Below are 13207 nucleotides of genomic sequence, written 5' to 3'. Positions count from 1 at the left end.
ACACAACTAGTCATGTTATCACTGCCACAGGGAATAAGTCTATTGCCCCATAAAGAACTAACTTGTCTTCTGTTCATGTTTTGCCAATTCATGAGATTCAGGTTAGTATAGTTGCACTTAAACTGCTGAATATACTCAATTTTAGCTCAGAATTCTTTCAAATCCCATTTTCCCCAGACCCCAGGATACATTTCAGACTCAAGACTGACTGTCATCATGTCTTGCTCCATCCAGACCAATGAGCCAATCCTTTCCATAGTAATCAAAAAAAAAAAAAAAAGAATGGAAAGAAGTAAAATAGTCCATAAAAGTTAGCACAATTAAATAAATATGCAGACATAAATAAAACTGGCAGTAGGGTGAGTAGTATACATTTTAATACAACAATTTTTTGAGAAATTGCACAACTTTATCACAACCTCACCACTTGTGAATGACGTAGTCATTGCTGGTCTGGGGCAATGAGTAAGCTCATAGCACCCAAACACCATCAGAGGTTCTATATTTACCGTACATCTGCCAACAGCCCATGTTCTTGCATTTTCTGTGTGAAAGAGCTCCATGTAGGCCAGATTTAATTTGATGCAGAAACACTATATGTCACTTCCAATAAAAGCAAAAAGGAAAGAGAGATTCACACACTAACTTCTCAAGGATGGCAGCTCATGCTGGTGTTTTGGAATAGTTTGGAGATATTGTTTACTGAGTCATCAACTTCAAAAGAAGGTGCACAAGCCTGATCAGAATGGCCTCTGAAGATCTGTTTTCCAAATAGAAAACATATGCTCCTGTGGGGTGAGCTCTTCATTCCCAGCTACAAATGAACTTGAAAACAGTTTCACTCTGGGGGAAGGAGAAAAAAACTGGTCTTTTCTTAACATGATACTGTTCTAAGGTAGGTCCAGGGCAAACTTTTGATAGCTAAGGTAAAATGCATACTAAGTTTCCCTAATGCAAAAGCCAAGCGGAGCCTTAGACACCATTACTATACTATTCTACCCCCTGTAGGTTCCTCTATGTGCAGATACTAACGCCTAAAGAGATGACATGATTAGGCCTAAAACCACACAGCAAATCCATGGACAAGTTGGAACCCCAATGCTGGTCTCTTGATTTATAACTTAGCACTCAATGTCACATCATGTCAGACATCTAAATAAATTTTTAAAACTTTATTTAGAGAAAAAAATAGGAAAAATAAATTATCACTGTTGATATGGTGACAAGGCTAAAAAGTATAGAGATAAGTAATTTCTTATTTAGTACAGCAGAAATCCCAATATATGAGTCAAATTAATATTTTTTTCTGTGATTCATATGACTTCAGGTGCAAGTAAGAGGAATTGTTTCTTATTTTCCAGTGGAGCACCTTTACTCTTTTCCATTTAAACATGTGGGAAGGAATTTTTTTTAGGTGTTACCAAATCACTTTATTTCTATGCGTGTGTTTTTTGTCATGTATTTTAACTTTTTATTATTGACAGTATTACAGATGTCCCTCATTCCCCCCTCTTTTAGGAACATTAAAAATTAACTGAATTATTTTGTTCTGGCTAAATGCAGAAATGTCATCTTCTATATATATGTATTATAAAAAAGAGAAGCAAAAAAATATTTACTTAATGATAAAATAGCATGTCATGAGCTCTTTTTTGTATATAAATCAACTTACACGAAACAGTACATTTTACACAATGTAAGTTTTAAAAAATGAAAAATAATGATTTGGACTGTTTAAATGCTCCTATTCTGAAAGGAAAGAACTAACTTTCCATGGTAGTTTTAGGAATCAGATAAGCAAGTCCATTGTTTACAACCCATCCTTTTATAAGGCACCTTCAAGACTTGAGAAATCTGAATCTCTTCCTGTATTTGTAAGTCCTTAAAGTCTGTTGATAAATATCCTAAGATTTTTAATTGCATCACTCAAAAAATATTGAGGCAAAGTAGACATTTAAAATAAAGCTTTGTTATTAGGAAACAAACAGCCTCCATCCTTATTCTGAATAATGTCTGCCTCTATTCAGTTCAGTAGTCCATAAAGAAAGTAACAGACAAAGACATGCCAGATGAAAAACATCACACTCCAAAATCACACCTTGTGAAGAAATCCAGAAATCACTTCATCCAAAAACTGACTTCTGAAAATATGGTGGGAGATAGGGTACTATTTTATTACATTTATTTTTTATCCATTTAAAATTTGCATAGGACCCTATTTATTTAATAAAACCTATACACTTTCATCAAAATTCTATTTACTTGACTTTGGCTATGGAGACATTCTGGGCATTCCCCAGTTTAGATCCTGCAGAGATTAATGTTGACTCAAAACCCAACTTTCTTTGGCCCTTTCTCTACTAGGTTCAGTGTTTGTTTTTGCCAGTACCCCCCTTGGCCCACACTGATGATACCATTCTGAGTCACTAAAAGGCCTGCACACACATGGCTCAGACATAATAATGATATTGCTGATGACAACACCACTATTAATAATCTGACCACAGGGTGATATGAAGTGTTATCTGGCTCTATACTTTAACAATTAAGTCTTGTTTTGTTCTTAGCATAGACCATCTAGGATTGGACCACACCTATTCTTGCTTTTTCTTACCTTATCTCTATCTTTGTTGTACATTCTTGGCCAACAGAGAAGGGTAAAACATTTGAGCCACCTCATAGCCTTTGATTGACCTCTTCTGACTAAATGAACATGTCTAGGGCAAACACAGCTCATGTTTGACATCATTTCCCCTTGAGGCGTGAAGTTGCATCCAGAGGATGAAAGATAAAAACTAACCTTCACAGGCCTTCTCTTGGAGTTGTACTGAATTGCTCTGAAATTTATGTTTCATTTTGCCTAATATGCTACACTGACTTCCTGAGAAGTTTGAAATGAAGAACTGTGCTCTACAGACTTTATTCCTTCATTATTTGTATTCCCAAACTAGAAATTGCACTGACGTTTTACAAAAGCCTACATGAGTGAATGCATCAAGGCACGTGGATGATGGCTACATATAGTGTTTGAGCAAGTGTTAATGCAAGATTATTGCATTTAATAAATCAAAGTACAATAAATTAATCTTATGCCAATGTTTCAACATTTCATCAACTGAAAGCTTGGTAGAGAAACTAGCACTATAGTGGACTCTACAGAAAGCCCCAAGGCTTAAGCCAATGATCAAATCAGGTAAGCTAAGAAATCAGTTTGTTGAGTGTTGGTTAGTTAGTTGAGTTGGGGCTAACACAGGGCAAGTGATAGGCTCAATACCTTTGAGATTAACTGGCTCTATGTATACAAAACTCTGTTGCTTGGCCTCAGGTCATGGACTTCTGTACTGGGCAGAGTCAAATATTAATCTAACAAGTATAATTGCAACTCAGCCGATAATGTCTACAATCCATAAGCTAATAAATTTCAGCAAACACATATAATTTGGAAATATATACCTAAAAAAAACAGAAGAAGCAGTTAAAAGAGTTGAGAATGGCAAAATGGCTAAGGAATGGAGAACTGGTGTTTTTCTTTTTGATCATTAAGATTTTTTTCACCTGTGTACATATATTGCCCTAATAAAAATATAATTTAAAAGTTGAAAACAAATACATGCTGCTATTATTACCTGAAGGAAATGAATGGGACAATGTGACGCATTTAGTATAAACAATTCCTTAGCACAATTAAATGAGAGAGACCATTCATTCTTTCATATATTGATCAAGCAATTAAGGAGCAATTACTACATATCACATATGGGCTGGATCCTGTGAGAGTTGCAGATGAATTTGTCACAGCCTCTCTTCTCAAAGACCTCACAATCATGTAAGAAGAGAAGGATATGTAAAGAGCTAATTATATTTTTAAAATGAACATTTTGTAATGGAGATTTTTTAATAAGTATGGATTGTAAAGGAAAGACCCATTGATATTCATTGAAAAAATCGAAACGAACTCTACAAGGAAAATAATCCCTTGAATTCAGCCTTTAACAATAACATTTCCTATGTGACCGAGGTTATGGTATTTAGATTAGTGTAGAAGAGAGGAGGCATTTCAAATTGGAGGAGAATCACAAGGAAAGGGGAGAAGGTATGAAATCTCCTTGTGTGCGCCACGTGGGGGAGAGGATTTCAAGTGCCACATGAGGACACTTATTCTTTATTCTTAATGGCTTTTTGAAAAGGGCAATGGCACTTGCAAGGTTAACTCCAATGACCCTGTGATGAGGGACTGGAGAGCGAGAAGCTGGCAGTATTGGTGAGGAAGCTGCTGCGGTTGTGACTGGGAGCACAAGGATGTGAGCCAGGGCATTGGCAGTGGGAATGGAAAGAAAGGGACACATTAAGTGGCAGTGTGTGGCAGTGGAAAATCAATTAAACTTAGCAACCAATTAAATGTGGGAGGTAAAAATAATAAGGGATCCAATATGGGAGGTTTGGGTTTGGACAGTTTAATTAATGGTGGTATCAGTAACTGGGACAGAAAACATAGAAAGATATGGGATCATGGAGGGACTATAATTAATTCCATTCAGGACATCTGGGCTTCAGACACTATCAAAACAAGCAACACGAAGGCAGACATTGACAAGTGGCAAATATTCCTGTTGACACAGAACAAAAACTTGAATCATGGACAGACGTTTATGAAATTCCTCCTATATGCAAAGTATTGAGAAAGGAGTGGGTAGAGCAGCTAATAGTATGGTCTCTGACCATAGAAGTGTGATAATAGAGGTTAAAAAAAAAAAAGACAACATAGATGTATGGAAACATATCTAAGAATTGTTCCAAGAACATTTTATGGGAGAGAGAGAAAAGAAATTAGGTCTTGAAAATGGCTAGAGTAAAGCAAAGGGGGAAAATAGAGAGAAATGTCCAGTGAAGGCATGGAAAGGCTGGAAAAGAAGGTTTGATGAGACCAGGAATAGCTGGACTAACAAAAAAGAAAAGGGAATAAGCACAGGATGGTAAGCCGGAGTTAGTTTTTGGATATTTTTAATATCAAGCAAAGTTGCTTGAATTTGAGGCAGCAAATGGAACTTTTGCAAGATTTTCTAGCAATTTGAGTAAAATGAATCCAAGATTGCTGCCCGGCCCTTTTGAAATTTATTTGCATTGCCTCTCCCTCTCCCCGTTCTTTAGACAAGTGTTTAATGAGTGGCTATTATGTGTGAGATGCTACAGAGGGTACATAACCCCGATCAGAATCACACACCCTCTTCCAGGATGTTACCTTTGAACAAGACAGCCTGTGGGGTCGTGGAAATAGAGAGGAGATGGGAATCACAACCTGTCTTTCCATTTAGGCTTTGTCACTTAATAACTGCATGACTTTGGGCAAGTCACCAATTTGTCCTAAGTGATTTTCCCATTGTTATTTTTACTTGTTTTTGTTTTTATGTTAGGCAGTCCTCTTAATAGTATTATTTTTCTGTTCTTTACCTTCTCTTTCCTTTCTCTTCGGCTAACATATCACAAAGTTATAGTTTTTATTATTGCTTGCCAAAATTGAACTGTAATGATAGATTTCTATACAATCTTTTTTCTCCAGGGGAAAAAATTGTTTAAAGCTCTCTTAATGTACAATAAATTTATATTTTAAGTGCTTTTCCTAATATTGGATATTTTTCTTCAATAATCTATCCTGTCTTTATCTTTTCTCAGGTGTTTACCTTTAAGACAAAACTGCAAAAAACATCCTTGCCCACATATATTTATTCCCTAGTGCTTCCTTATTTCCTAGTGATGGGAAAGATCTTCAGAGTTAGGAGTGCTGGGTATATGTACTTTAAGTTCATTAAGTTTTGCCAACTTACTTTCCATAAAGCCTGCAACAATTCATAGGTCTATACAAGAGTAATGGTTCCCAGGGGTTCACATACATCATAATCACGTGGAAAGTTTGCTAAAATACAGTATCCTGAGCTCGCCTCTAGAAATTGTTCGCATGACTACCTGTATTTGGTGATAATTGTTGGCAGTATGAGATTTAAAGTCCTGTTGTACTTTAATTTGCATTGCACTGACTACTAACAAGAGAGCATATTTCCAAACATTTGTGGGTCACTAGCTTTCACTCTTCTGAGTATTATTTCTCATTTTCTTTGTCTGCTTTTTTCCTCTATTTAGTTGTTTACGTTTTCCTGAAATTATCACTCCTGGAGCATATGCTATTTCCCCAGTCTCATGAGCTCAAACATTCAGAGGCGCTTAACTGCCCTTCACCCTTCCTACCAGCCCAAGTGTAGAACATGTCGATTCAAAGCTCCTTTCCCTAAGAGGAACAGGCAGGCTTCACCTTGAACCAGAAGTTCAGCACTCAGTTCAATATTATGGCTGAGGTATCTGCCCCAGATGTCTTGCCTTATCTCCTGATAGGAAAACAGTGAGCTGAGAACTTCTGAAAATCTTCTATCTTGGATTCAGAAGTAAGTGATGAAATAAGGAGTTTCTCTGTTTATTAGATTGATTTAAAATACTTATGACAGAAAAAGCCTATTTAGGTCTCCTGAGTGAGTCATATCAAGAAAAATTCTTTCATAAGGACTCACAGCTCAAACAGCTCCTGATTTCTGTCACATTGAGAGAAGGGACTTTTCTTACATGTATTTCCAGTCATTACAGTATCTAAGACTATATTTTAAACTTAGTATACACGCCCAGCTAATGACTGTATGTGGTACTATCTGTCTTTATCACGTTACATACACACATAAAGGTAAGGACTGACCCCACAGCATGTCACATCTGTTCTTTATAAAGTGGGGTTTACTACATTTGTATTTTAGAATTGAATAGTCTTTCCTTCATTCCACGTTGTGCATGAGAGATGGTTAGTCAGCTCTCCAATCTGAAGGAAATTTCCCCAAATCATTTTTTCAACGTGAACATTCTGGGAAGAAGTCAAAGGCAGGCATCTGGAAACAGAGTTCCAAACCTCTGAAGTGATTCAGATTGTGTTTTGTCTTCAGGGACATACAGAGACACAGTCGGAGGCTTTTGTTGTCTCGGTCAGAATTCCCACCCCCGAGTCTGACCATCACTGAATGGCGGCTCCATACTATGACGAGGGCATAACCCAAGTTCAGAAGCTGCCAGCAGTTTGTGGCACAAATGTCTGGTCACCAAGGGCAGAAATCCCCAACCATCTGGGGACTTGTGGTTCAATGGGATACGTACTAGCCAATACTACTCTGAAGTGATTTTTACTTTGAACAACTTGTTGAGCATTGTTGGTATGCTTCTGGTTATAGAAATCAGAGTGTCCGTTTTGTTTGTTTTGGTTTTTATTTGCTTTATTTTTAGTCTGAGAAGGAACTCAAGGCCATGCAGCCCACAGTTTGCCAGAGTCAATGCTTACAGGCAGGCTTTGGAGGACTGCAAAAATGGCAGATGAAGCCTATTTCCCCACTGAGTTGTTCTTGTTACTTGCTTTGGATAAGAGAATACAACAGGAGCAGCATTGTACAAGTTGCAGGCCTCGGGCAAAAGAGGCCTTGCAGCTTCCACCCTTGTGCCCTGGAAACCCAGTGGCTGCCATGGGAAAAAGGTCTGGTTCGTCTGCTGGGTGATGAATTGGCTCATAGACACGTATTGCCCCAGGTGACAGCCGGTTAACCGCAGAAATAGTCACCTTGCTAAATATGGCAATTGACCACAGATGAGTAAGGAAGCCCAGGCAAAACCAACAGAACTAACTGCCCAACTATGTCCACCAAATTACTGACCCTAGAATGTTGAGCTAAATAAATAGTTGTACTTTTAAACCACGACATTTTGGGGGGTTGTTTGTTACATGACAAAAGCTAACCGATACACAGGTACTTACAAACCTACAAAAGGAGCAATAAGGAAGGGTGAGGACTGTGGTGAACTGATAATGCCTGTCTAAGGAATTCAAATACAGATTTAGAAAAACTCTGCTTGCCATAGGAAACACATCTGGAAGCTGCTGCCAGCCAAGTGTGCTTGCCTTCTGAATTAGCCAATTCCCTCATTCTTACAAATGAGAAAATTGGTCCAGAAAGTGACTTACTCAAATCGTTATGGCTAGTTCATGCCAGAACAAAAATAGAGACCAGGTCTTCTGATAGCCTATGCAGGACCTTTTTTAAAAAAATAGGTTTTAAAAAAAGGCTGGTTTTTTCTCTGAAATAGGCCTAACTTGAAGATAAGAAAGGACAGCATAGAACTAAACTTGTTCAGCTCTTTATGATGGGGTGTTTAAGTTATCTTTAATGGAAATTGTTTCAATGAGGAAGGATTCTGTGATTTCATTATAAGAAAAAATATTCTTAGAAATGTTTATTGAGCTTACAATTTTCTGTCCAATGAACACATCACCCTCACTCATTAATTATATTTTTGTGTGTTCTGGAAACCAGAAAGAATAACAAAGTTCTCAGATCTTAAAATGGAGGGAAAACGTTCCTGTTACATAACTCTTTGAGGAACTAGCTTCTGCCGGGTTACGTAAGAGGATAATAAAATCCACATTGCATGTCCTCTGAACACACGATGCCACCTTTTTGTGAATGTGCAAATGACTACCTTTAAAATGAGTTTCATCACTGATGACATAATTGAACTGTGGGAGATAAACAGATGTTCTACAGGTATCTGGCATTTGACTACAAAAAAGCGTTGGAGGGTCAATTTTCATTCAGTTCACTTTCTGTGAAGTTAACATAAACCAACTGATTTCTCACACAGTGTGTTTATTTGGTATTTCTGCGGGGAGGTTTACGCTTCACCCAGGATAAAAGCCTCTCCTGCACAAAGCCACTGCTAAGGGTTCGGAAATGGACGGGTTTCATATAAACTGTCCCTTTTCCCATCTGGTTTTGCCCATCTTGCCAAAATAATGCTCTTATTCTCAATGCAGCCTGAGAGTAAAAAAAATTAAATTAAAAAAAAATCAATGTGCTGTTGGCATTCTGCTCTGTGTCTAGTGCGTGTGCGCTGTGAAGACATTTTAAAACATCTTTTGGAATGTGTATGTAAGCAAGTGTACCTAAGTGTCTGAGGGAGACATGGGAAGCAATGTGAGGGGAAATGGGGTGGGAGGCATGAAGCAGGGGAAAAGAGCACAGCTCAATTCCCATTACTTAATAGAACACATTGTGAGGCCAGAGCCTTGTGGGAGCCAATCACCAGCTGACAAAATTAGATTCTGAATCATGCTTTGTAATTCTTTCTAATGCCAGCCAGGGATGAGAGCCTTCCTTGGGAACTGGTTCCTCCCAGGGCCTCCCTCCCCAGCCCGCCCCCCACCCCGCATTCCTTATCAGCCCCTAACCAGCTGCCAGCTCTTAAGGTTACTGGGCAGAGAACTTAATTCTCAAGGTTGTATATTAATATTCAAATTCCTTCTTATCCATAGACTGTGACTTAAGTCTGAACTCTTTTTTTCCATCTCCACCCTCTTTCCTGCATGAATTTCCTTCCATAGATTTTACCCAGAAACCTTCAAATTGAATGGACATAGAAAAGAGAGTCGCTTACAAAGCTTGTACTAAATCAGTTCTGCCGTAGCATAAGCATGTCCCCAGAGCAAGGCTTTTTATTTCCCAAGTTTGAAAACTAATTTTATTAAATATTCTTTAAAACACATCTCCACCCTCAAATCCTCTTTTCCCCTCCAGCAAGTGTTCAGCTGATGTCTGAAGTTGTTGGCAAGTAAATTGGAATTAGTTACAGTGGAAAATACAGTTATCAGAATGTAGCCAGATATCTCATATTGCTTAAGATGGCCCTGGTTTTCACATGGATGCCTTAGAAAATATGAAGTTCCAGGGATTTACCAGGCAAGACTTCTCAGATGATCCCAACATCGAAAATACACCTGCAGGTTTATCAGGAATCATATAACTAAAAACCAAGCATTGCAAAACACAAGAAGGAATGTGCTATTTCATGTCAGAAAGCATTTTGGCCTTAACTATCAGACTAACTGAAAGAAAACATGATGGGATTTTAGTTTAGTCTTAATTAATGCAGTGTTCATTCTCCGTGAAAAGCATCTTTATGTTCCACTGTACTTTGCATTTGTGGGGCAAGTCATGGTCGAATGTAAGGAAGTCCCCTCCATTGAACTGAGTAAACATTTATCAGTGGCAAACTGCACAGGGCACTTTAACAGATACAAGGAAGATCCCTGCTCTCATGGATTACTTTTTTATTATTATTATAAGGAGTCAAGTAGATCTTTTCCAAATTATTGTCTAGATCATAATTTTATGACTTTGGCTAAGTTACTTAAACCTTCCATGCTTCAGTTTTCTCATCTGTAAAATAAAAACCTCAAATGTTTATTGTCAGGCTTAAAAAACCAAGACATATACACCAGCTTGAAAGCATATCCAAAACACAGTAAGCTATAAATAAATGTTATATTACTAGCTATTCAGGTGGGGAAGATAAACTTATCTTTCAAAAAACTAACAACTTTAGATTGGATGTTGGAGCCCAAAGCCAGCTTTTAGAAACATTATAAAGTCAATGGGATCAACCCTCCGTTTATCCTTGAGTACCTTTTTTGTTGTTGTTTGAGAAACACAACTCAAGCAGTCATGAGAATTGACCAAGATATGGCCTAGTACAGAGACAAATTCATTCTTAGCTACCTACCTTTGATCAAAACTCACCTGACATGTGTGCCATAGACTCCAGGCTCCACTTTCCTTTGTGTTAATATAATAAAATAAACCAGCAAGAAAGATGAGTGGGACCAATGGGTCTTGTGTTATCCTTTACAAATAACAGATGGCATCTTAAATATCTTCCAAGGGGTAGGATACATCGATCCCTTGAATATAATCTACCCTCCAAGGTGTAGAATGCCTCAATACTAATTACAGAATAATGGCAGGAAAGAATTTTAGAGTAAGGGAAATATTGGGTGCCCCTAAAACCACACCAAAGGGCAGAACATCCACTCATCCACTCTGCTTGTATAATACAGAACTGACATCTCGTTTTTCAACATAGAAGTTAACACACAAACCTAATGGTCTAAAACCAGAATGCATAAAACTGTCTCACTGCCCTGGCCAGTGTGGCTCAGTTGGTTAGAGCATCATTGTGTGCGCTGAAGGGTCTAGGGTTTGATTCCAGGTCAGGCCACATACCTAGGCAGCTGGTTTGATCCCTGGTTGAGGTGTGTGTAGGAGGCAGCCAATCAATGTTTCTCTCTCCCATAGATGTTTCTCTCTCTGTCTCCCTCTCCCTCTCTCTTTAGAGTCAGTGAAGAACATATCCTCAATGGAGGATTAAAAAAAAACTATCTCACCTTTCTTAAGCATAATCTTTTTTAACTTGGTGGGAAATAATGACTAAAGGTCACCCTATAGCTAATACAGAATCAAAACAACATTTGAGAAAGTTAACTAATTTTTCTTTGTTATCATTATATAATAAAATGTCCCTAGATATGGCCTTCAGGTTTCTTAATAGTATTAGCATATGGAAATGTTAATTGAACTTAATTACATGGCTTGAAATGCCTGATATGTTAAAGTTAACCTTGAAAAATGACTATATGCCATATTGAAGTTTATGATTTAATAATTACCTTTGGGGAAGATATTAGAAACAAAATGAATTTTCTTTCTGTCACTCAAGTTTAACCATAAGAGGACATCTAATCTTTAGACTACGTTAAACTTGTTGCTAAACTATAATCTTTTTAAAATCCAATTATTGGTATACTCCTAAGCCTGCACCTACACAACTGAATGTGGCTAGAGAAAAACACATGTCTATGATGACTGTTCATACTTAAATGATGAGTAACCCTATGTGGTGTGTCAATGTTGTCCAGCAAACACACTATAGTTTCTCTAGTCTTTTCACTTTCCCACTCTTTGAAAGACTATTTAATTCCTTCTCCTCTTTCCTCAAATATTCAATACTTCCCCCTCCATCTTCTCTGTTATCTGATAACCTTGCCTACTTCATGGAGAGGATAGAAGCTACAGATTAGACCCCACAAGCTCTTACTACAACGTCTATTCTCCTACCTTCCCATGAGCCCAGAGTCCATCTTCTCTCCCGGTGCTACAGTGAACTGCCATGTACCTAAGGCTAACTCCTCCATTCTCACCTATTCAAGGACATTGCTCCAGCAGTTCACCCCTCTTTCTGATGCATCGTCAATTGTTCCTCTTTTATGAATCACTCCTATTATCATAAAGTCAGCTTCAAAATTTTTGTAACCACTACTGTTAACACAGTGTCAAAGTACTATGCCTACCTCATGTCCCAATGCCTCGCCTTCCACATGCACTGCATCCCATGCTAAGCGGGGTAACCATGGCACCACCTGCTCTGGACACCTCCTGTCCCATTTCCCCTATACGTGCAACCCAATCGCATAGTCTCACTTTGAAGGTGAGTTTCTTGAGTTACGTTTGATTGCAATTACTGTCATTCAGGTTCTCAATCAGGAAATAAGTGCCATATTCAAATTAGGACAAATAAAGGAAGGTTTATTTACAAAGCGACTATTTACGAAGGCATGCGTGTAGTATAGGGGAACTGTGGAGGACAGTGTGACGACCAAAGCGGGTCTTGCTGCTACCCCTGTAGACTGTGGCCGAAACAACAGAGGCAAATGCGGATAATACAATATTGCACCATCTCCAGAAGACCCTAGTCAGCCACCTGGTGGCAGTTGACTACATTGGACATCTTCTGTCTCAAAAGAATGAATGTATATTCAGTGTATTGATTTGCTTCCCCTGCCCGCGGTGTTCTGTAAGCACAGGCATTTGTAGGCTTACAGGATGCTTTATTCTGTAACATGATACCCCGCACAACATGGCTTCCAACCAGGATTCATTTTACAGCAAAGTTCACACTCATGGAATCACCTCATGACCAACTCCAGAAGGACTTGATAAAAGAGTGTATGACTTAAAAATGTGATCAATACATATTGCTTTTTAAAAATTATCTTAAATATATACACATTCAGGAACCAAGTGGTGAAATATCGCTATTATACCAATAACTCACTTGGCAAATGTTTTCTTCACACCCCCACAACCTAAGGTTTTCTCTATTTGGAAGTACTGGTGTCCAAAAATTGAACACTTCCACCAGGAAATAAGGTCATGGATTCAATGGTTTGGAAACCAAGACTTTACTCTGATCATTTTGGTTACTTGCACCATTGATCCAATAGTCAGAGGAAGAAGCT

Source organism: Miniopterus natalensis, chromosome 7 (genome assembly GCF_054644295.1).
Source record: "Miniopterus natalensis isolate mMinNat1 chromosome 7, mMinNat1.hap1, whole genome shotgun sequence".
Taxonomy (NCBI): Eukaryota; Metazoa; Chordata; class Mammalia; order Chiroptera; family Miniopteridae; genus Miniopterus; species Miniopterus natalensis.
The sequence above is the reverse complement of the archived record's forward strand: the minus strand, read 5'-3'. Positions refer to the sequence as shown.